Source organism: Pan paniscus, chromosome 6, assembly GCF_029289425.2.
Source record: "Pan paniscus chromosome 6, NHGRI_mPanPan1-v2.0_pri, whole genome shotgun sequence".
Lineage (NCBI taxonomy): Eukaryota > Metazoa > Chordata > Mammalia > Primates > Hominidae > Pan > Pan paniscus.
In genome coordinates this window covers 24,680,927-24,703,482 of record NC_073255.2, presented here as the reverse complement: position 1 = coordinate 24,703,482, position 22,556 = coordinate 24,680,927, and the positions used below count along the sequence as shown (strand labels likewise).

The window sequence follows — 22,556 nt, the reverse complement described above, 5'->3', positions numbered from 1 at the left end:
CTACCACAGGAAATGCTATTTTTGACATATAATTGAAATTTACATTTGTTATATACTTCACAACATGCTCTCTCTCTCTCTCTATATATATACATACATATTGCTTTCAATAATTGTATTTTTAAAAAATTAATGGGAAAAAGATATTTTGTTTTACATTTACCAACACATTATGTTTCATGCTCTGTTCATCCCTTCATGTGTATCATTTAGTTTTAATTCACTTCACCCAGGAGGACTTCCTTTAGCATTTCTTATAGATCAGTTTTCCTGGTGACAAATTTTCTAGATTTCATTTATTTGAAAATGTCTTTATTTCATCTTTATTTTTGAAGAATACATTTGCTGGTTATGGAATTCTGGGTTGATAGTTGTTTTAATTAATTTTTCTTTTGGATTATTATTTTTAATAATCTCTTACTGTTTTTAATAAAGAGGCAGCATAACTTACTGTTTCCTATAGGAAAAATGTCATTTTTCTCTGGCTGTCTTCAAGATTTTTACTTTATATTCAATTTTCAACAGTATGACAATGGTGTGCCTACCGGCAGTTTTCTCTGTATGTATGTGGCTTGTGATTTGCTGAGCCTCCTGTATCTGAAGGTTGTTTTACATTATTTTTGAATGCTCTCAGTAATTAAATCTTCAAGTTTTTCTTCTGCTGTGTTATCTATTTCTCTTTTCTGGGACTACAAATCTGTAAATGTTAGACTACTTGGTATTTTTGCACAGATCAGTGAGGCTCCATTTATTTATATTCAATATTTTCTCTTTGCTGCTCACATTGAATAATTTTAATTAATCTCTTTCCAAATTCACTGTCCCTTTAATTGGCCATTTTCATTCTTAAGTCCATCTACTAATTTTTTGTTTAGGATATTGTTTATTTTAGTTTTTTTCATAGTTTTCACTTTTTGCTGAGGTTTTCCCTATGAGCATTCATTATGGTGATCTTTTTCTTTATATTCTTAAACATATTTGTAACAGTTGCTTTCAAATACTTGCCAGTTTTACACCTGGGTCATCAATGTGTCTGTTTCTATACGTTCTTTTTTTTTTAATTACAGATAATGTGATCCTGTTTGTTTGCAAGTATGGTAATTTTTATTGAATGTTGGACTGTTGGTTTTGGGGAAAAAAAAGACTGGCTAATTACCTTGAACATAAAGCACTTTGGTCTTACCTATCTTAAAGATGGGTCTGCTGCAATTTTTCCCTCAGTCTCAGTCTACAGATTTTTTTTTTTTTTAGGTGTAATCTCTCTTTTGTTACCCGGGCTGGAGTGCAATGGCACGATCTTGGCTCACTGCAACCTCCTGCCTCCCGGGTTCAAGCAATTCTCCTGCCTCAGCCTCCCAAGTAGCTGGGATTACAGGCATGCACCACCACACCCAGCTAATTTTGTATTTTTAGTAAAGAAAGGGTTTCTCCATGTTGGTCAGACTGGTCTTGAACTCCTGACCTCAGGTGATCCACCCACCTCAGCCTCCCAAAGTGCTGGAATTACAGGCATGAGCCACCATGCCCGGCAGTCTACAGATATTTTTTATAGTTCTGTTTATAGTATTAGTATGAAGGTGACCCTTCTGTGATTTCAATGGAAAGCTCCAGTTATATGAACAAGACTCAGATCTTAAATTCTATCTTCTCTGCAGCGGACAAGAGCTAATTATTTGCCCTGTTTTTACAAATATTCAGCTATTGTTTTACATTAGACTTCTTGGAGTTTTCCTTGTGCTTTCAAAAGTCAGCCAAAGATTTGGAGGGAATTTATATGCAGATTTGGGAACATATTTCCTGTGGTTCCTCCTTTCTCAGAATTTTTCCTTTCAATTTACAGTTGGTCTGGTAGCACCAAACTCCCTTCTTTGACACTTAAAGCTAATAAAGCAGATTTCTGCTGGAATTATACCTGTCCTGGCTCATATGAATTGGGAAGTAGCTTCAGGAAGAATGCCAAATAAATGTGAATCTGACCCAGTGCCATTTAATTCTGGGCACAGAGATTGAATCCACTATCATTTCTGCCGGCTCTTTGTCATTTTTAAATGACTTCAAATTGGTTGATAGATTATTTTGTTATAATAATTATTTGCAGCAGAGTGAGTCTTATATAAGCTACTCTGTCTTTCCCATAATCTAAACTCATTTTCCTTGTGACAATTACAGGCATTTCTCTATTGCCTTTTAGAATTGAAAGTTTCTTTGAAGTCACCAACTTCAGGTTGATTTTTATCCCCCTCATAGTTAACTTAATGTTTTTGTTTTGACTTTAAAAGGATATTTCTCTTTGTAGCCAAGGAAATTGATGAGGTTATCTCTTAACATATATTGCCACATATTAATTTATTTATTCTGCAAATATTTGTCACCTACTGTGTGCCAGCGATAAATCTTTAGAAATACAGCAATGAGCAAAACAAAAAAATTATATTACTATAGAAGATCTATTTGGTAGTAAAGGGAGTTAAAAATTTTTTTATATAAATTTCTTTAGAAAAAATAAAGAGATAAGTGTTATGGAGAAAAATAAAGTTAAGGATACTGTGGAATTATACTATCTGCATATTTCTGTTACTTTTTTACTGCTGCTATAAGTACATCATAATACTTTATAAATACATTGTAATTGGTAATAATTCACAATAGTATATTGTTTCTTTTTGTCTTAAAATGTTCTAATTTACCAATAACATTAAATATATCTGATATTCATTTTTGTAATTTTTTTCTATGAGAGTATTTTTTTTTTATTTTGGAGCAATGTAGTTGCCTTCCATAAAAATTTTATGGAAACTTTTAGAGAAATTTGATATTTTATATTCTTCAGTCCATACATGAATATTCATCGATATTTCTTGAATAAAATACCCATGCTTCAATCTCACTTTTTACTGTGAAAAAGAGAAATATTCCTTTTTAGGATAACAAATATGATTGCTTGGTTCCATGCTTATAATAAAGCAAAGTAGAGTAAGTGGAATTTCTGACTAAGTAGGAAAAAACTACACCCACAGTTAGTTACCAGGGCTGATGCATGCACATAAATGGTCACGTATCTGTGCTGTAAGTGCAAAGAGTAACATAAAGACATTTTATTTGGCTTTGGGATGGATGGTATATGTGCACATGTGTGCACATGAAATATATTAACACATTTTCTAACAACTCAGCTTTCTTTTTACTTGATGTTAAAAGTTATTGTTGATATATACATGAAATTTAAAAGGACCAAAATTAATTGTACATAACAACAACTGAAAGTATCTTAATCTTAGTAATAATGTATTAATTACTGTAGTTTTCATTTTTTTAGTTTAAAGTTAGCCTTTTTCTCCATCTTCTTCATGTTGTCTCTGCTCAACATTTCTTTATTTTAAAATTACTTTTGAAATAGAGAGGAGTTTCTATGAAATCGAATATTGTACTTGGTAGCTGTCAGTAGGCTACTGATTGTTCCCTGCCTTATCATTCCCTTGCATTATATGTGCTTCATTTCTTTTGCTTTCTTCTTCTTTGGACTAGAAAAAGTCAAAGATCTGCCAACATTTCACTCACTCTCAGACTGTGTCCACATTATAGTGGAAACAACTCAGTCGAGTCAGCCAAACAGCTGGTCAGTTCATTCACACCATGAGTTCAAAAGATGTCTGTTCTAATTCTATTGATTGGTTACATAAGATGAAGCTGTCAATTTTAGAACTTTGACTAGACATGAACTTGGTCTGACGCAATATGATTTCGACCCAGTTCAAAGAATTGGCTTGTTACCTGAGGGGTTCGAGTTGCAGCCTCTTGCTCATTGCCCTGTTTCAGTACTTTCTGGTTTATCTCTACTACAATGTCCTGGAACTGAGAAGGAAGTTTTGATCCTATTCTTTCTTATTTGAGTTGGATTCTAAAGAGTGATGGGTGAGGATAGGAATATAGGCTCTTCTGAACTATATAATCAAAATTTTATAAGATAGTAAGGAGGAAGAGAACCTAGTGTTCCCCTTATCCACTTTGAAACTTTGATCACTGGGCTTCTAGCATTTTTCTGAGTTGTCTTAGAGGCTAATAAATTTGTGTACACAGTCAAGATGAGTGGGGTGGGAACAGCCTTAGAGGTTGCTCAATGAACCGTATTTTCTCCTTCCTTGAGGGATACAAATCGCCACACCCATACATAGACATGTAGACATATTTCCTGTACCAGTTCTGGTTTTATCTGTTTCATATAGTGGAGTTCCATAAGAGATTACTTTAGAAAAAAAGTTTCTTTTGTTTAGAAATGTTCTAACACCAATAATTTAATTTACATCTGTCATTTTACAAATCAGAATATTTGAAATCAGAGAGGTTACAAGTTTCCCAGGGTCATGCTGCGATTTAATATTAAAACTATACCACCAAACACCAAGAAAAAAAAAAAGCTTATTCACCTAGTCTGTAAACCAAGTCAAAAAATTTGGGGGCACAGATCTCTGTTTAATTAGAAAAATTAAAGGAAAATTTTAGTTCAATTTAAGGAGTTCAATTTGTGCTGGCTGTAGTATCAGAAATTATTCTTACCTGTTTGATTTCTATTAGATACTCAATTTGATCTAAATATTCATTCTTCAAATAATTATAAAAAGGTTGATTATGGACATGTCATGTGCCAGGCAGTGAGCTAGATATTGAGGATATAAATCTGAGGGAAAATAGACTTAGTCTCTGTATTTATATATTCTACATTTTATTGATATATAAATAACATATAAATAAGCACTTTAGGGCATAACATTTTTCACTGTGATTTGAACAATAAAAAAACATAGCCACTGTTTATTGAGAGATATGGCTGTTTCAAACAATATGTATGAATGTGTGCATATATATTTTTTTCTTACAATTCTACAAAATGGTTATTATTTCTTTTTGTAAATTTAATTTTATTTTCAGTTCTAGGATACATGTGCAGGATTGTTACAGAGGTGAATGTGTGCCATGGTGGTTTGCTGCATCTATCAACCCATCACCTAGGTATTAAGCCACATATGCATTAGTTATTTTCCTGATGCTCACCCTCCCCTCTACCTGCTGACAGGTGCCAGTGTGTGTTGTTCCCCTCCCTGTGTTCATGTATTCTCATTGTTCAGCTCTCACTTATAAGTGAGAACATGCGGTGTTTGGTTTTCTGTTCCTGTGTTAGTTTGCTGAGGATAATGGCCTCCAGCTCCATCCATGTCTCTACAAAGGACATGATCTCATTCCTTTTTATGGCTGTATAGTGTATGTGTTCCATGGTGTGTGTGTGCCACATTTTCTTACCCAGTCTATCATTGATGGGCATTTGGGTTGATTCCATGTCTTTGCTATTGCGAATAGTGCTGCAATAAATAAGTGTGCATGTATCTGTATAATAGAGTGATTTGTATTCCTTTGGGTTTACACCCAGTAATGTGATTGCTGGGTCAAATGGTATTTCTGCCTCTAGGTCTTTGAGGAATAACCACACTGTCTTCTACAGTGGTTGAACTAATTTATATTCCCACCAACAGTGTAAAGGCTTCCCATTTCTCTACAGCCTCACCAGCATCTGTTGTTTCTTGACTTTTTAATAATTGCCATTCTGACTGGCGTGAGATAATATCTCATTGCAGTTTTGATTTCCATTTTTCTAACGATGAGTGACGTTGAGCTTTTTTTCAAATATCTTCTTTTGAGAAGTGTCTGTTCATGTCCTTTGCCCACTTTTTAATGGGGTTGTTTGTATTTTTCTTGTAAATTTATGTTTCTTATAGATTCTGGATATTAGACCTTTGTCTAATGGATGGATTGCAAAAATTTTCTCCCATTCTATAGGTTGTCCATTCACTCTGATATTTTCTTTTGCTGTGCAGAAGCTCTCCCATTTGTCATTTTTTGCTTTTGTTGCAGTCACTTTTGATGTTTTTGTCATGAAATTTTTGCCTGTGCTTATGTCTTAGATGGTATTGCCTAGATTTTCTTCTAGGGTTTCTACAGCTTTTGGTTTTACATTTAAACCTTTAATCCATCTTGAGTTAATCTTTGTATAAGATGTTAGGAAGGGGTCCAGTTTCAGTTTTCTGCATATGGCTAGCCAGTTTTCCTAACACCATTTATTAAACAGGGAATTCTTTCCCCATTGCTTATTTTTGTCAGAGTTATTATTTCTATTTTACAGGAAAAGATATCAAAGTACTTAGGGGGTTAAGTAGCTTATCCAATATATAAAAAACTAACTAAATGCTAGATCTAGGGTTAAATTTATGTTAGCTCAGTTCTAACCTCTCAGCTGAACACAGGGATTTTCTGTATTTAAGAAATTCTAGTAAAAATTATTTATAAAAATAACATTTCGGTCCTGTTGACACATTGATGAAGGTAAATGGAAGAGATAAATAATTGCAAGATTATGTCTGGATTTGAAAATTTTAAAAGAAAATGCAAAGGTTAGAAATATATAACATTGTACCTAATTCACATTTTAACTGCAACTTAGGCCTGAAAAAGCAATAGTCTGATTAATAAACAAATTTCTCCAGAATGTGTTAAAGTATGTAATATATGCAAATCTTTAATTAACCAAGCCCCTTAACTTTTGGAAATTAAATATTAATGCAAAAGCTTTGTTCCATAAGTGAAATTAAATTATTTGGAGATGTCATACACATTTGCAAACTGTAGTTAAATTGTGGTCCTTTGAACACACTGACATTTTATTTTTCTTTAGCATCAATTCTTGGCGTTCATTACTCTTAATGGGAAACAATTATAAATGAATTATTTAAACCTGTAGTTTTAGGAACCTAGAAGAATCCTTATGATTATCAAAGCAAAGACTCCAGCAGACAGCTAGAAAGAAAAAAAATATGGACTAATGAGATTTTCTATATTCCTTTTTGTTTTAAAAACTTAATCTAACAACACCTGATATGTTAAGGTTAATATATCACTAACTTACTCTTTAAATTATCTTAATAATTTTACTTTTGTGAGGACTACTAGTCCATCTTCTATATAGCTTCTATTTCTTTACTATGACAATTGGTCCAATATGACACAACATTTTTATTACCAGTGGTGTATTAGTAAAGATCCAATTATAGCATTTGGTAATAGTTTACTTTTATCGAATCTAACATTATTGGTTGTCAGATTAATACATTATTTGATGTTTATTAATAATAAATGAATTATTATTTTATATACTGCTGGGAAAGAAAAAAACACTTCTGCTTCAATTATAACTCAATTGTTTGTCCCTCAGCATTTTATATTATCCCTAAAGAGCTATTTTAGATATATTTAGACACAATTTTATATTATAATCCCTCATGCCTATATGGAAAGATAAATGTAAACAAAATAATTGTTTGAAACATTTCTAAATTTTTTTCTCAGTATTTAATTTTTCTGAGTCACTTTTTAACTGAGTCCTTAATATCCAGATTTTTCTCCCAGTAGCATCTTCTCTGCAATGAAGAACAAAGGTTATGCAGCATTTTTTAAAATAATAGAATTTATTTTAAACCAAACATCATGCATTCCACAAATTTTAATACTAGCACTTTCTTTATCTTGCCAGGAAGTGTCAAAGTACCTATATATTTTCTCGGTAATATGAACCATCAAACTGGGTTCTCATGATACTCCAAGGTATCATGAAGCAAAGCTAATGGAGGGAACACAAACTTTGAGATCAGAAATAGCTGGTATAAATTATTGCTCTGTGTTTAAATTAGGAAATTTTAATGAACCTCTTTGATCATCATTATCTTCATTTGTAAAGTAAGGGGGATGATGCTTGCATACAAGATCTTGTGAGTATTGGAGATAATGTAAAGCCCTTTGCCCAGCACCTGGTACATAGCAGGCAGTTGCATATTTCTAATGGCAGGCACTTAATATATTTCTCATGCTAATGTTAGAAGAAATGTGAATCTTCTGCCAATGAGTATAAACAGTTAGTTATGCAGTCTGGTTTGACTTTTGATATTAAAGTGAATTTAAGCATTACTTTTCCCATCTTAATTTGGACATTACTCTTTCTCAAACTTATTTTAATTCTAACCCAAAAGCAGATATTATATTTAGCCATTCTTGCTTGCTAGTCCAAATTTTACATGTATATTTTGAATAGACCTATTTTTTCTACAAATTTGACATTAAAGAATATCTATTTTAAGAAAATACATAATTTATTAATTAGAAATTCATATTTTAGGTAATCTGAATAACTGTCAAAGTAATTGCATTTTAACATGGTGGCAAGAAAAGCATGGAAGAAAAGATAAATTGATAATTACATACTTTCACATTTTTGAAAGGAGAAAACAAATTATGAAGTGTTTTAGGAAGATATTTGCTATATAATATGAGTTAATCCATATAGTCATGAAATCTGAAGCATGGTTGTCCTAGATAGGGTAATAATTTGTCACCTCTTCAAAACCACTGAAGGGAAATTGCTTATCATTTACAAAATCCTATTCTTCCTTTTTCCTATATATCTTTTTCCTATATATCTGTGGCTAGTTGACGAACTAAGCTTTCTTTGCCTCTGATGAAGTCCTGAGTGATTTCTAGGATTTAAGACATTACGCACACCTCCTCCACACTCTCTTCTTCCTTACTGCTTGCTGGAAACTGAACATAGCCACTGTCCAGCCACCATACCAATGCCGACCATCTTGCCTGGGCTGCAGGGGCTGGGAAAGTAAAGCTTGTAGGCCAATCTAGCCCATGATCTTTTTGTGTGGTTGCAAGCTAAGCATGGTTTTTACATTTTAAAGGATTTATAGTATGAACATAAATAAGCAGAATTGCACAACGGAGACTGTACGTGGGCTGCTCAGCCTAAAATATATACTGTGATCCTTTACAGAAGAAAAAAGTTTGCAGATCTATGTCCTAGGGTATAGCAGACCAAAAACTTGAAAGGAACACGAGTCTCTGGTTAACTACAAAAAGCATAATTTCCTTGGTAGTCTAGACAGCTTATAAAAGTCTGCGATATGAAATAGAAATAAACTGAAAGGGTGGGTCCCATTACACAAAAAAGAACAATATGAATGACAGCTGACTTCTCCAAGAAAGAGTGCAAACAAGAAGACAATGGGACATTGTTAACCTTTAACGTGATGAGAGAAAAAAAGTCAACCTAGATTTGTCTATCTAATGAAAATGTCTTTTACAAATGAAATTAAAGATGTTTTTAGAGAAACAGCAGTCAGCAACTCTGTTTCCAGCATAATTATGAAACAAAAGGTGCAAAATTGTCTTAAAGCTGAAACAAATTAATACCAAATAAAATCCTAAATGTACAGTCAGTCATCAAGAATCCCAGAAAAGGTAAATACTTAGAAAAATATAAAACATCTTTTTAAATTATAATTTTGTGTGTATATAGTTTTAAATTTATGTAAAAATCTATTGATTGCTAAAAATAAAATAATAATAAGGTACTATATGGTTTATAACATATATTGAAATAAAATATAAAAAAGAATAAAATTAACAGCAGATGGCAAAAAGAATTTGTTGCAAAGCTTTTTACAATATTTGTGAAGTAATATAAAATAATATTATTTGAAGTTAGACTGTTTTAAAGATTCTTATTGTATCTTTAGAGAAACCACTAAAAATAACAGAGCCTGAATAGCCAAAGCAATACTAGGCAAAAAGAAGAAAGCCAGATGCATCACAATAACAGACTTCAAACTATACTAAAAGCTACAGTAACCAAAAGAGCATGGTACTGGTACAAAAAAAATGGACACATAGGTCAATGGAACAAATTAGAAAAATCTAGACATAAATCCACACACCTTTAACCATGCCATCTTCAACAAAGTCAACAATAATGAGTAATTGGGAAAAGACTTTTTATTCAATAAATTGTGTTGGGATAACTGTCTGGTCACAGCAGAAGAGTGAAACTGGACCCCTTCTTTTACCAATACAAAAATCAACTCAAAATGGATTAAAGACTTAAATTTAAGACCTAAATCTGTAAAAAGCCTAGAAGAAAACATAGGAAATACCATTCTGGACCTAGGCCCTGGCAAAGATTTCATGACTAAGACTCCAAAAGTAAATGGAACAAAAGCAAAAACTGACAAGTGGGACCTAATTATATTAAAGAGCTTCTGCACAGCAAAAGAAACTATTGAAACCATTTTTAAAACTATTGAAAGTAATGGAAAAAAACACAATTACTTTTGCACCAATGTAATACCAACAGAGTAAACAGACAACCTACAGAATGGGAGAAAATATTTGCAAACTATTCATATGACAAATGTCTGATATCCAGAATCTGTAAGGAACTTAAACCATCAAGCAAAAAACAAACAACCCCATTAAAAAATGAGCAAAGGACATGAAAAGACACCTCTCAAAAGAAGACATACACACGGCCAACAAGCATATGAAAAAATGCTCAACATGACTGATAATTAGAGAAATGCAAATCAAAGCCACAATGATATACCACCTCACACCAGTCAGAATGTCTGTTACTAATAAAATAACTGAGGTTGACAAGATTGCAGAGAAAAGGAAATGCTTATTCCCACTGCTGGGTGGAATGTAAATCAGTTCAGCCACTGTAGAAAACAGTTTGGAGACCTCTCCAAGAACTTAAAACAGAACTACCATTTGGCCCAGCAATCCCATTACTGGGTATATGCCCAAAAGAATACAAATGGTTCTACCAAAAAGACAAATGCACCCGTATGTTCATTACAGTGGTAATAATAGCAAAGGCATGGAATCAACCCAGGTGCCCATGAACGATGGACTGGATAAAGAAAATGTGGTACATATATACCATGGAATACTGCACAGCCATTGGAAAGAAAAAATATGTCCTTTGCAGCAACATGGATGGAGCTAGAGGCCATTATCCTAAGCAAATTAATTCAGGAACAGAAAACCAAATACCTCATGTTCTCACTTATAAGTGGGAGCTAAACATTGAGTACACACGGACACAAAGATGGGAACAATAGAGATGGGGACCTACTTGAGGAGGGAAGGAGGAAGGGGTTGAGAGTTGAAAAACTACCTATGAGATACTATGCTCACTACCTGAGTGACAAAATCATTTGTACACCAAACCCCAGGGACATGTACCCTCCGAACTTAAAATACAAGTTGAAAAATGTGAAAAAGGCAACACAGAAGAAAACATAATATGTAAAAAAAAAAAATAAATGATACACTCAAATGAAGAGAAAAAAGCTGAAACAGGGACAAATGAGATGAATAAAAACAAACATAAAAATGGAAGCCTTAAACCTTAGGATAGCAATACTACATTAAATGTAAATTAATGGACATTGTAACTCCTATTAAAAGGCATAGAATGTGACTGGGAAAAAAAAGAAAGGCTTGTCTCTATGCCATTTTGATGAAACATATTTTAACTTGAAAGACAGGTTGAAAATGAGGTGTTAGATGTGCTGTATTATATTAAGAAGTGAACATGAGAAAGCAAATATGGCTGTATAGATTTCTGACAAGGTAGAATATGAGATAAAGTATATTAATAGTGATAAAGAGAAACATTTCATAATAACAAAAATATCAGTTTATTAAGAAGACATAACAACTCAAATTACGTCTGCATTAATTAACAGAGTTTTAAAATATATAATGCAAAAGAGGAAATCAAAAAATTCTCATTTATAATTGATAGAAGAGTAAACCAAAAATTCAGGAAAAACGTAAGAGTTTTGAGCAACAGAAATAGCAATCGTGGGCCAGGCACAGTGGCTCACGCCTATAATCCCAGCACTTTGGGAGGCTGAGGCAGGCAGATAACGACGTCAGGAGTTCTAAACCAGCCTGGCAAACATGGTAAAACCCCATCTCTACTAAAAATAGTAAAAAAAAAAAAAAAAGTAGCTGGGCATGGTGGCATGCGCCTGTAATCCCAGCTACTCAGGAGGCTGAGGCAGGAGAATTGTTTGAACCCGGGAGGCAGAGGTTGCAGTGAGCTGAGATCGCACCACTGCACTCCAGCTTGGGTGACAGAGCAAGACTCCATCTGAAAAAAAAAAAATTGCCATCATGTTTGTATGCTCATAGAGTGATTCCATAGTGAGTAAAAGGATTGTTGAAATAGGAGACAGGTGAGAGAATTTGTGAAGGTTTTTTTTCTTGAGTTGGAGAAGGAGTGGTATTGAATTACACAGCAGAATAGATTCTTCATTTATAGACTCTCTATTCTTGAATAATAGTTAGAAAAATAGATGTAGTAGAGAGTATCTTGGCATTCCAACAGCATTTCTAATCCTTCTTTTTTTTTTTTTTTTTTTTTGAGACGGAGTCTCGCTCTGTCGCCCAGGCTGGATTGCAGTGGCGCGATCTCGGCTCACTGCAAGCTCCGCCTCCCGGGTTCACGCCATTCTCCTGCCTCAGCCTCCCGAGTAGCTGGGACTACAGGCGCCCGCTACCACGCCCGGCTAATTTTTTGTATTTTTAGTAGAGACGGGGTTTCACCGTGTTAGCCAGGATGGTCTCGATCTCCTGACCTCGTGATCCGCCCGCCTCGGCCTCCCTCCAATCCTTCTTATGCTTTGCACTATATTGCATAAATGTAATGCTGAGTATTATTATGTTTCTCAAGCTTCCATGACAATATTCTTCTACCAATGAGTGACATTTGTATAACATTTTGAAGTAGAGAGACAGAACAGCCATTAAAGCTCTGACTATAGTGGGTAGGCATGAGGGCTTCCCATATATAAGGTCTGTCATAAGCTTCAAGCATTTTCCTGCAAGTTACTCACTTTAGCATTGCAAGACCCTGAGGTCTTATATGGAAGTTTCCTGTATTTCTTCGACTCCCTGATTTCTTTGGTTCTAAGAGAAGTTTCCCTAAACTTCACTCTTCTAGTCCTTTTAAATCCCTATATTGAATTATTTTCTTCTTGAAATACTCAAAGTAGGTTTTGTGACAAAATTTGTATTTTATACCATAATACATGGGTAGAGAGGCTGCTAGATGGTTCAATGTGGTGGTATGAGTCTGCAGAGGTTTACTTCTGATTGCTTGTATTTTCTCAGTGAAGTAGAAAGTAAGTCTTCCAGTTCAACATATGGTGAGGGAGGAAATGAAAGAGGAGAAGACATGAGAAAGGAGGTGTTTTAGGAGTATAGTTAAAAGAATGGACTGTGATTTCTGGACACCATAAAGATGCTCTTGAGGGAGGCTGAGGTAGGAGAATTGCTTGAACCCGGGAGGCAGAATTTGCAGTGAGCCGAGATCGCACCACTGCACTCCAGCCTGGGTGACAGCAAGACTCTGTCAAAAAAAAAAAAAAAGAAAGAAAGAAAGAAAGAAAGAATGCTGTTGAAGTTTCATGATTATGAATTAAAAAAAAAACCAGTAAATGTGATTTTGTGATTTTCTTCCCATAGGTCATAGGTAAAAACTGCAAGGCCATTGACTGCGAATCCAAATAACTCAGGGTTTCTCAGCCTTGTTAATACATTAGACTTACTTGAGAAGCTTTTAAAAAATACCAATGCCTGTTTTCTCCCCGTGAGGTTCTGATTCAATTGTACTAGAGTGGAAGCTGGTCATCAAAAAAAAAAAAAAAAAGATAATTTTTTTTTTTTTAACTACCAGGAAGATCCCAATGTGAGACCAAAGTTGAGGGTCACTTTTTTTGGACTATAAGAGTTCTTAAATTCAGAAACTGTGTCCTATTTATACTTTATTCTTAGTGCTAGGCACAAGGGAGAAAACCAATAAATGTTAGTTAAATTGAAGAATGAATGTATGAAAAGTCAGGCTTTAAGGTTTATTTTCATCTTTTAATTTCCTCCTTTTAATGATTTCCCACACCCTGTAACAAACTGAAGTCTGTAGTACATTAAATTTGAATGCGGTTATGCACTTCCCTTACAGAATGAGCAATTAATATATTCATGATTAAAAATTTGTGGCAAAAGATCTCAGAAATTGGTGCCAGAGATAATCTACTGCCTCATACATAGACACTTCAGGTAGAGTTGGTTTGTTGGACATTTCCTCTTCTTCCTAAGCACACAGCTAGTTTACATTTCCTGGTTTCTCTCACTGGAAGACATGGCATGTGACAGGATTCTAGTCAATGGAATGGAAGTTGAGGTGATGTGCACCACTCTAAGCCATAAAATCAATCTCACATCCATCTTTACTTTTGCCCCATCTACAGGCTCATAGCAGATGAAAAGAGTGAATGTGGAAACCACACTATAAAGATGGTGGAGCCCAAGATTGAAGGATTCTGGGTCTCTGAATCATCGCTTACAGAAAAATTACTCTGAGATCAAGAACAGCTGCTTTAAACTTTATGTGAGTGAGGAGTAAACTTATACTGTGAGCTATTATATGTGGTTTTATGTTTATGCAGTGTTGAAAGTGATATTTGTTTTTATTGTTTTGGTAAAATGTCTCTCTATAATTAAATATTTTACCCAGTTGGGCTTATTATCACTGGTAAGAGACATTTTAATTTCAAATATCATTTTACAGCTAGAAATAAAACAGGAAGAAACATAAATGATGTGTTCCTGGCAAAAGTTGATAGCCTATCTATCTAGTAAAAAATTCCAGATTGTGGGCCTTAGGGCAATGCTTCTCAATCCAAATGTGTGCATTTGAATAAATAGGACATTTTGTTTAAATCATATGCTTATTTTCAATAGGACTGAAGTGAAGCCTGAGATTCTGAATTTTTAATAATTTCTCAGTGACAACCATGCTGCTGTTCTGCAAACCACATATTAGGAGCAAGGCTGTAACTAGAGCATTCTCATTCCCTTACTGTATCTGAAATCTCTAGTCTTCTCTGTGTGTTTAACTCTTCTGGTCAAGCCTTCCCTTTTGTTGAAGATTGAGTTGTGTTTCCAAAAAAGATATATTGAAGCCCTAACCCCTGGTACTTGTGAATTTCACTTTATTTTAAAAGAGGGTCTTTGCAGATGCAATCAAGTTAAGATAAGATCATTGGGATGTACCCTAATATATATGACTGGTGTCCTCATAAGAAGAGGGAAATTTAAACAAAGAGCTTCATGGGGATTGCACCATGTGAAAACAGAGATTCAAGAGATGCATCTATATACCAAGGCTTGTTGGCTGTCCCCAGAAGCTAGGAGCAAGGCATGGAACAGATTCTCTCTCAAAGTCATAGGAAGGAAAACACCCAGTCGATACCTTGATTTCAGACTTCTAGCCACTAGAACTGTGAGACAGCACATATCTGTGGTTCTAAGCCATTCGGTCCATAATACTTTGATACTACTGCCATATGCCTTTGTCTGTCGTAATGTTGACTTGCTGGGATTTTTAGCATAATACTTGTCTATGAGAGAATAAAAATAACTTAATCAATATATATGTATATTTCCTTTTCTTTGCAAATAGTGAAGGAAAAGAAGGGATTCTTAACTTGTCAGCACTCACACAAAAAGATTTTTCATTGCTTACCTAAGAAGTCGAGAATGTTTAACTTCTTTGTAAAAGTTAAACATGAGAACTCTAATTTGTTTTCCTGACATAGTTTTCTTAATGCATTTTCTACCTGGTTACTTTCTCTAGATGGAGGAGAGCAATGTGATGTTGAACTGCCCCAGGGGCTCCAGAACTGCTGGTACAGTTATACTTCCAAAGAATTAGGCCCCAAACCAATTTTTCTCAGATTTCCAGGTGATAAAACTATTAGCATCATTTTTTTCATTTTTTTAGTGAGTCACAATGGATGTCAATTTTCTAACCCTTTTTATTTCTATTTTCTTCCTGCTCTTTCCTGAAATTTTTCACACAGATAATAGCTAGGCAAAGAAAGTCCAGATAATTTTCCCCCTGCCTACTGTATGTAGGACAAAAAATTGTCATATATTTCTTAGAGAAAGGGAACATTTGGTATAATTAAATAAGGAATCCAAGGTAATAGAGCATTAAAAATATTTTCCCGTTTTAATCTAAATTGCTATCCTAGAAGGAAGAAGATAACATTTTCACAATGTGGATGAGTAATTGCAGTGTTGAAAGTGGTATTTGTTGCTGTTATTATTGCATTGGCAAAGTGTCTACCCATCATTGAAAATTTTATCTAATTAAACATATTAGCAGTGGTAAGAGAAATCATTTTATTTCAAGTGCCACTTTGCAACTAGGAAAAGAAAAGCGGAAAAATTACAAATGATGTGCCTGTAACAAATTTTGCCAGGGGAGAACAAGAAACTGAATTCAAATCGTGGCTCCTAGGTCCTTCTGCTTTTTGATGACTATATTTTACCAAAGATTTTTACCCTGAATTTTCCTACAATAAAGAATAATGGCATAAAATTTGGTACAAGATATTGCTACTGAATTGGCTTAGTTTATGTTTTGGATAATGCGTTGCCTCTTTTCAGGATGAAAACATACTCGTTTCTCCAGGTGTTGGGAATGTTGGTCACTAAGGGCTCTCAGCTGAGACCCTGTGCTGGAATTGTGTCATCCATAGCCACACCCCTTTGGGCCACACCCCTTGTCTAACGACTGGTTGATAAAGGAGTATCAGGGCCAAAGCTTTCTGCCTTAGAGTGGGACAAGTCCAAAAATCCATGCCAGCTTCAGAGCTCCCCATGATATTGGCAAGGCCTTTGTTGTAACTGCATCAAAATTCAATACCTCCTGTATCCTGTGTCCTTTACTGCCTGACTGGTGTTCATCCTAGAAATGCTCCCCTCCTTTAAATCTCAGAATCTCAACCTGTTTCTCAAATAACCAAATTTGTAAGGCTTATACATTCTATATATATAAGGCAAACAGTGAAGGCTACTGATTTTATTTAGTGTACACACACACACACACGTTAGATACAATAAGGACCCTCCAAAGATGTCCACATTCATATCCTCGGAATCTTTGAACACATTACTTTCCATGTCAAAAGGGACTTTGCAGATGGGTTGAAGAATTTTGAAATGGATACTGGATTACCCAGGTGAGTCCAGTGTCATCACAAAGGGCCTTAAAAGTAGAGAAAGGAACAGAATAGAGTCAAGAAAATATATGTGATCGTGAAAATGAAGTCGGAGTGATGAAATGTGGGAAGAACTCAGCCCACTGTTGCTAGCTGTGAAGACAAGAGAGGGCCACAAACTGAGGAATGCAGGCAGCCTCTAGAAACTAGACCAAAAAACCCAAAATCTCCCTGACAGCCCCTAGAAAGAAAGGCAGCTCTGCTGGAACTTTGATTTTAGGATTTCTAAGCTACAGAACTGTAAGATAACAAATTTGTGTTGTTTTAAGCCACCAAATTTGCGATATATTGTTATAGCAGCAGTAGAAAACTAATAGCATATACCTCCTCTTTATTTTTCCAAGGACATGATAGCATGGTTAATCCTGATATATGGCTTTATGAGGATGATAATAATGACTCTAATATACAATAGTGAATGATGCATGTCTGCCTGACACAGTAGTTCCCAAACAAATTGTTTGTATTATTTAATTTAATCTATGTAAATGCTGTGAAGTAGTTACCATTACCTTATCTTGTGATGAGAAAATTGGGTTTAGGAAATATATAAAACTTGTCTACAGTTCACATAACTAATGCACAGCAGATTGAAACAGCCTGTCTCATTTCATGGCCTGTGCACTCTTCAATTTTTCCATCTCATACTTCATTCTCAAAGTATGGGGCCAGCCTCAGGCTAATGGCCTCATTATTTAACATATGTAATCTATAAATGGGTATATATTTCAATATATATGCATTATATATTCAATATATATACATTATAGATAGCATTTAATATTTTTCATTTTTCTTGACAATTAATAACTTGTAATTTTCTCTCATTTGAATTTTATCTGACTTGTCCTCAAAATCTGATTTCAAGTAAATATGGTAAGGAGTATAGTTTAAAGGTTTGTCACCATAATGCTACTATTAGAAAGCAAAAACCACCTCGTTACCTCAGTGACCAAGCAACAGAATAATGATTTTGTCCCTACACCAATCAAAATATTTGAAACAAGTTGTTATATCATGATTTATCATTAAGGTACTAACTTTCAACAGTCTTTCTAAAAGTTAGAGTAATGGCCCATAAGGGAAAAAATTCTAAAGAGAAGTATCCTGAAATAGGCAAGAACTTATTTAGGGCACAATTTCTCAACCTTGGCATGATTAACATTCTCAGGCTGCCCTGTGCATTATGGGATGTTTAGAGTGTGCCAGTGGCACACTCCTCATTTGTGACAACCAAAAATTTCTCCTGGCATTGCCAAATGCCTCGTGTGTGTGTGTGTGTGTGTGTGTGTGTGTGTGTGTGTGTGTGTCTGTGTGTTTGATTATGGGTGGGAGGAGGGATGGTAATCATCCTGGTGTGGAAGCACTGACTCAAGGTAATGATATCTATGTATTTGCTAAACCATCTAAGCTCATTTTTCATCTTCTTCTTTGTCTTTTTTTTTTTCTGTGTATGGGCCATTTTATATACATGTTTCCTTCATTGGATAAAGAAATTTGAATTAAAAATACACTTTATATGCTTAAATTAAGTTCTAAATTTTAAAAATGACAAAAATATTGTACCCCATCCCAAAGTGAAATGTATGCAAAAAAATTCCACGGAATTTAGACATCCAACAGAAGAGTGGTTTCTATAAACTATTTGCCTACATGACTTTCTGCATGTTAAATTCTGTAAGCTGTATATTAAAATCAGTTTCATCATTTTATGATCATTAACATAGGTAACTTAGTCTGCATGGGGTCCTGAACTTGCTGTGAATTAACCCTTCACTCACTGCCTGCCGCATTTTGGTGATCACATTTTGTTCTCTGACACTTCCTGCTTGAGAGCATGATCTACAGCCAGCTAGACCATATCTGGATGAAGCTTGAGATATAACCACAGGTTCAGAACACCCTGTTATAAAGGTAACATTATTAGGGGGACTCAGGTCATGGTCACTGTAGTTCTTTGGATCTTGGTCTAAATCGTAGCACTGTCATTTTGTCATTTACTAGCTATGTGTCCATAGGTCAGTTACCCAAACTCTCTGAGCCTTCTTTTTTCATACATCAAATTGGAGCAATGTCTATCTTACAGAATTGTTGAGTATTAAGTTACATCAAATTCTTTCACAGTGTCCAGCACAGAACAGGTACTTAATAAAGGTTATTTTTATTATGACAACATAGTTTAATGGTTAATTCCACAAATGTTTTGTGACTCCCTACTGTACCAAAAATTGTTTGCTCAAGTTTCTTAATCATCACGTAAAAATATAACTGCAATTGGTCTTCAAGATTAGGGAACCCCAGTTCAGACCAATACCTATTGCTGTGTCCACAATTAATACTTAATGTTAATTAAATACATTAATTCATTAACAAATGGCTTTGGTAATTTTTATTCTTATTTTTAAATGTATTTTCATATTGATTGGAAGCCATATGAAAACACCTTGTACCAGCCAAAAAACACTTGAACCACACACAGAGTATTTGATGAAATCAGCATTTTCTCTACAGCCCCTGAAAAAGATGTGATTGGGGTGGACTTCATTGCAAAAGTACAAAAGCTTTACAACATTTGAGGGTGTGATTAAAATATGTATTTTTGTCCTTAGGTTATTTGAGTAGAACAACTTATACATATTCAGTGTTTCATTAGAAAGCACATTCTTGCTCAGAGACATAACGTATATTTACAGTGAAATGATTCTATGTAGTTTCTCTTACAAATTTTGCCAGCACCACATGGAAGAACACCAAAGGATTTACTATTTTTATAAATCCATTCACCTAACTTTCAAAGACATTTTTCTAAACACCAATTAAAATTGTTTTTATTAATTTTATTTCTTCTTGAAATGCTTATAAAGTCATCAAAGGAACAGTTGTCAAAATTTAAGGCAAATATGAAGTACAGCTATAAAACCTCAATAAATCAAATACTAAGAAAACATTTTTTTAATCAAAATATTTGAAGAAATAAAAGGAAAGGCTTAGGAGCTATTTTGTGAAATCTAATGGAAATGGATAAATATGTTTGAGTATAAATATTTTAACAGATTCATTTATTTCATTTACAAAGAGAGAAACTAGTAAAAATCAAACATACATGAGGAAGAAAAAATAGGAAATGTTTTCATTGATTTTTTTTTGTCTTATGATGTTTAAATTCTATATTCTCAGCAGAGAACAGGGCCATCATTATCTTTGAACATGTCTAAAATAATTCTTTAGGTCTTTGAGAGGATTATAAAACTAATTTTGAGATCTTAAACCATTAAGGTTAATATGAAATTATTCACAAAGTATTAAGATTGCCAAAGGAGCTTTCAAAATAGGTTAGTAGAAACCTCTCATTTTTCATAAAAGGAAATTGAGGTCCGAGGAGATGTGCTATAATCCAGTTTATGAGTCAGCCAAAATTAGAAGACTCAATATTTAGTTGTCTAACCTTGTTTTTTGACCCTGTAGGTGTATCCAATGTTATTACCACCTCACTTAATAGGCTTAGTGGAAAATGACTTTTGACTATTTTCTAAGATCAAGTCCATATTCAAAAAGGATTTGCTTCTAAAGTTTTTCCAAGAATATGCCCCAAAACTTTGAAAGTAAATAACAGTGACAAAATATTGTCCTGTCAAGTTAGTATTGCCTAGATAGCACTACCTAATAAAAGCATTTTCTGACAGATACATGGAAAAACTAAAAAGAAACAGGTAAATAAATGTTAATAATTTATTTTAACTCATCAAAAATTTAATAATTTCAACATGTAAAAAGTGTTTAAAATTCTTAGCTTATATTTCATATTCTTAGTTTCTTACTTAGTCTTCAAAATCTAGCGTGAATTTTATACTTACAGCACATCTCAGTTTGAACTAGACACATTTCAAGAGCTCACTAGCCAATTGGGGCTTGTGGCCACCATACTGGACAGGGCATATCTAGAGTGACAATCATTATTCAAATTCTGCATTAAAATTAAATTTCTTGAGTTTAATTATAAACATGGACAATTGTTGAATAAATATTCAGTTGGTAATTTTAGATGCCTAAAATATTGGAAACTTACTTTGTTCTTATTTTCTGAATTTCATATTACATGTCTATTGGATTTCCCATGTCGATGTTTTTCCTTTTATTTATTTCCTCACCCTTTTCTGCTCTACTCTGGCAGATTTTCTCCAAAAGCTCTTCTAATTAATTGGTTAATTTTCCATTGTATCTTATCATATCTTAAAGTTTCCTATTTTACATTTAAATTTGATAATTTGGTTTTTCAATTGAGGCACTATTTGTTGATCCCAGAATATTCTCCTTGATAGATTTCATTTCCCCTTGAATCTGATATTATGGATTATATATTATTAATTTTGTCCCTTTGGATTTATTTCATTTGATCCTCAGAATAAGTTTTCCTTCTTTGTATTTGTATTATTTAACCATTACATGGTTAAATATTATATTTATTATATCATATGTAATATATATTTATATATTATATTATGCAATATATTGTATTAATATTATATTGGTAATGTATATCAAAATGCTGTGGCAAAAATGTGGAATGCATGTATAGGTTAGTTAACATTAGTCCGCATCCCAGGCACAGGTAGTCAGCCACTGAAGCAACTAAGTTCCTTAATCAGCAAAGGTTTTCAAATAACATTATTTAAATATACACCAGAGGGATCATTAACATAAGAATCGTTGGAATTTATTTGGTGAATTTTTGAAGCACTTAAGATATATAAAATGATTGCATGGTGAACACATCTCTGGCATGAACAATATGCAAATAACCAGTATTCACAGGAGCTGAACACCCTTGGAGCAACACATGACATCTAGAACTCTACATGGTCCAAGGTCTGTCTCACAAGGAGGACTGTGTAATTAAAGCTAATTACAAACTAAGCTGATTCTACTGTCAGATATGTTTGCATTTACCTTTGAGTGATTCAGCAGTCAAGGTCCTAGTTACTCTGCATTCATCCCCAAATTTGCAAGAGCATGTTGTATGATTGTTTTTATTGTTGTCTTCTTATTAATAAATGTTGCTTCATTTGGCAGATTTGGTCCAAACCTACTTTTCTTTTAACAACCTGGTAACCAAGTGCCATACAAGATACACTGAACTCAAATCTACGGAGACTATCAATCCTTGAACAGCAAGTTCAGAGCAGTTGAATATGATAGATAGGTTCAGTCTTTTTTCCTACTTTCTTTTCATAATTAATTGACAAATAATTGTATATGTTTACAGAGTATAATTTGATGTTTAGATATATGTATACATTATAGAAACGTTAAATTAAGCAAATTACCATATCCATTATCTCACCACCTTATCAATTTTTTATAGTGACAATGTTTAAAATCTATTCTGTTAGCAACTTTGGAATATACAATGCATTATTAACTATGTTCACCATTCTGCATAATATATCACTAAAACTTATTCCTCCTAACTAAAAATGTGTACCCTTTGACCAATTTCACACCTTTCCTCATGCCCCAGACCTCAGGTAATCATCG

General features: G+C 33.9%; 1 long non-coding RNA gene across 1 annotated transcript in view; it reads right to left on the bottom strand.

Annotated features, from left to right (window-relative positions):
* Nucleotides 1-22,556, bottom strand: part of LOC134730770 (uncharacterized) — a 231,896-nt gene that overhangs the window by 193,346 nt on the left and 15,994 nt on the right. The gene's annotated exons all lie outside the window — the stretch shown is intronic.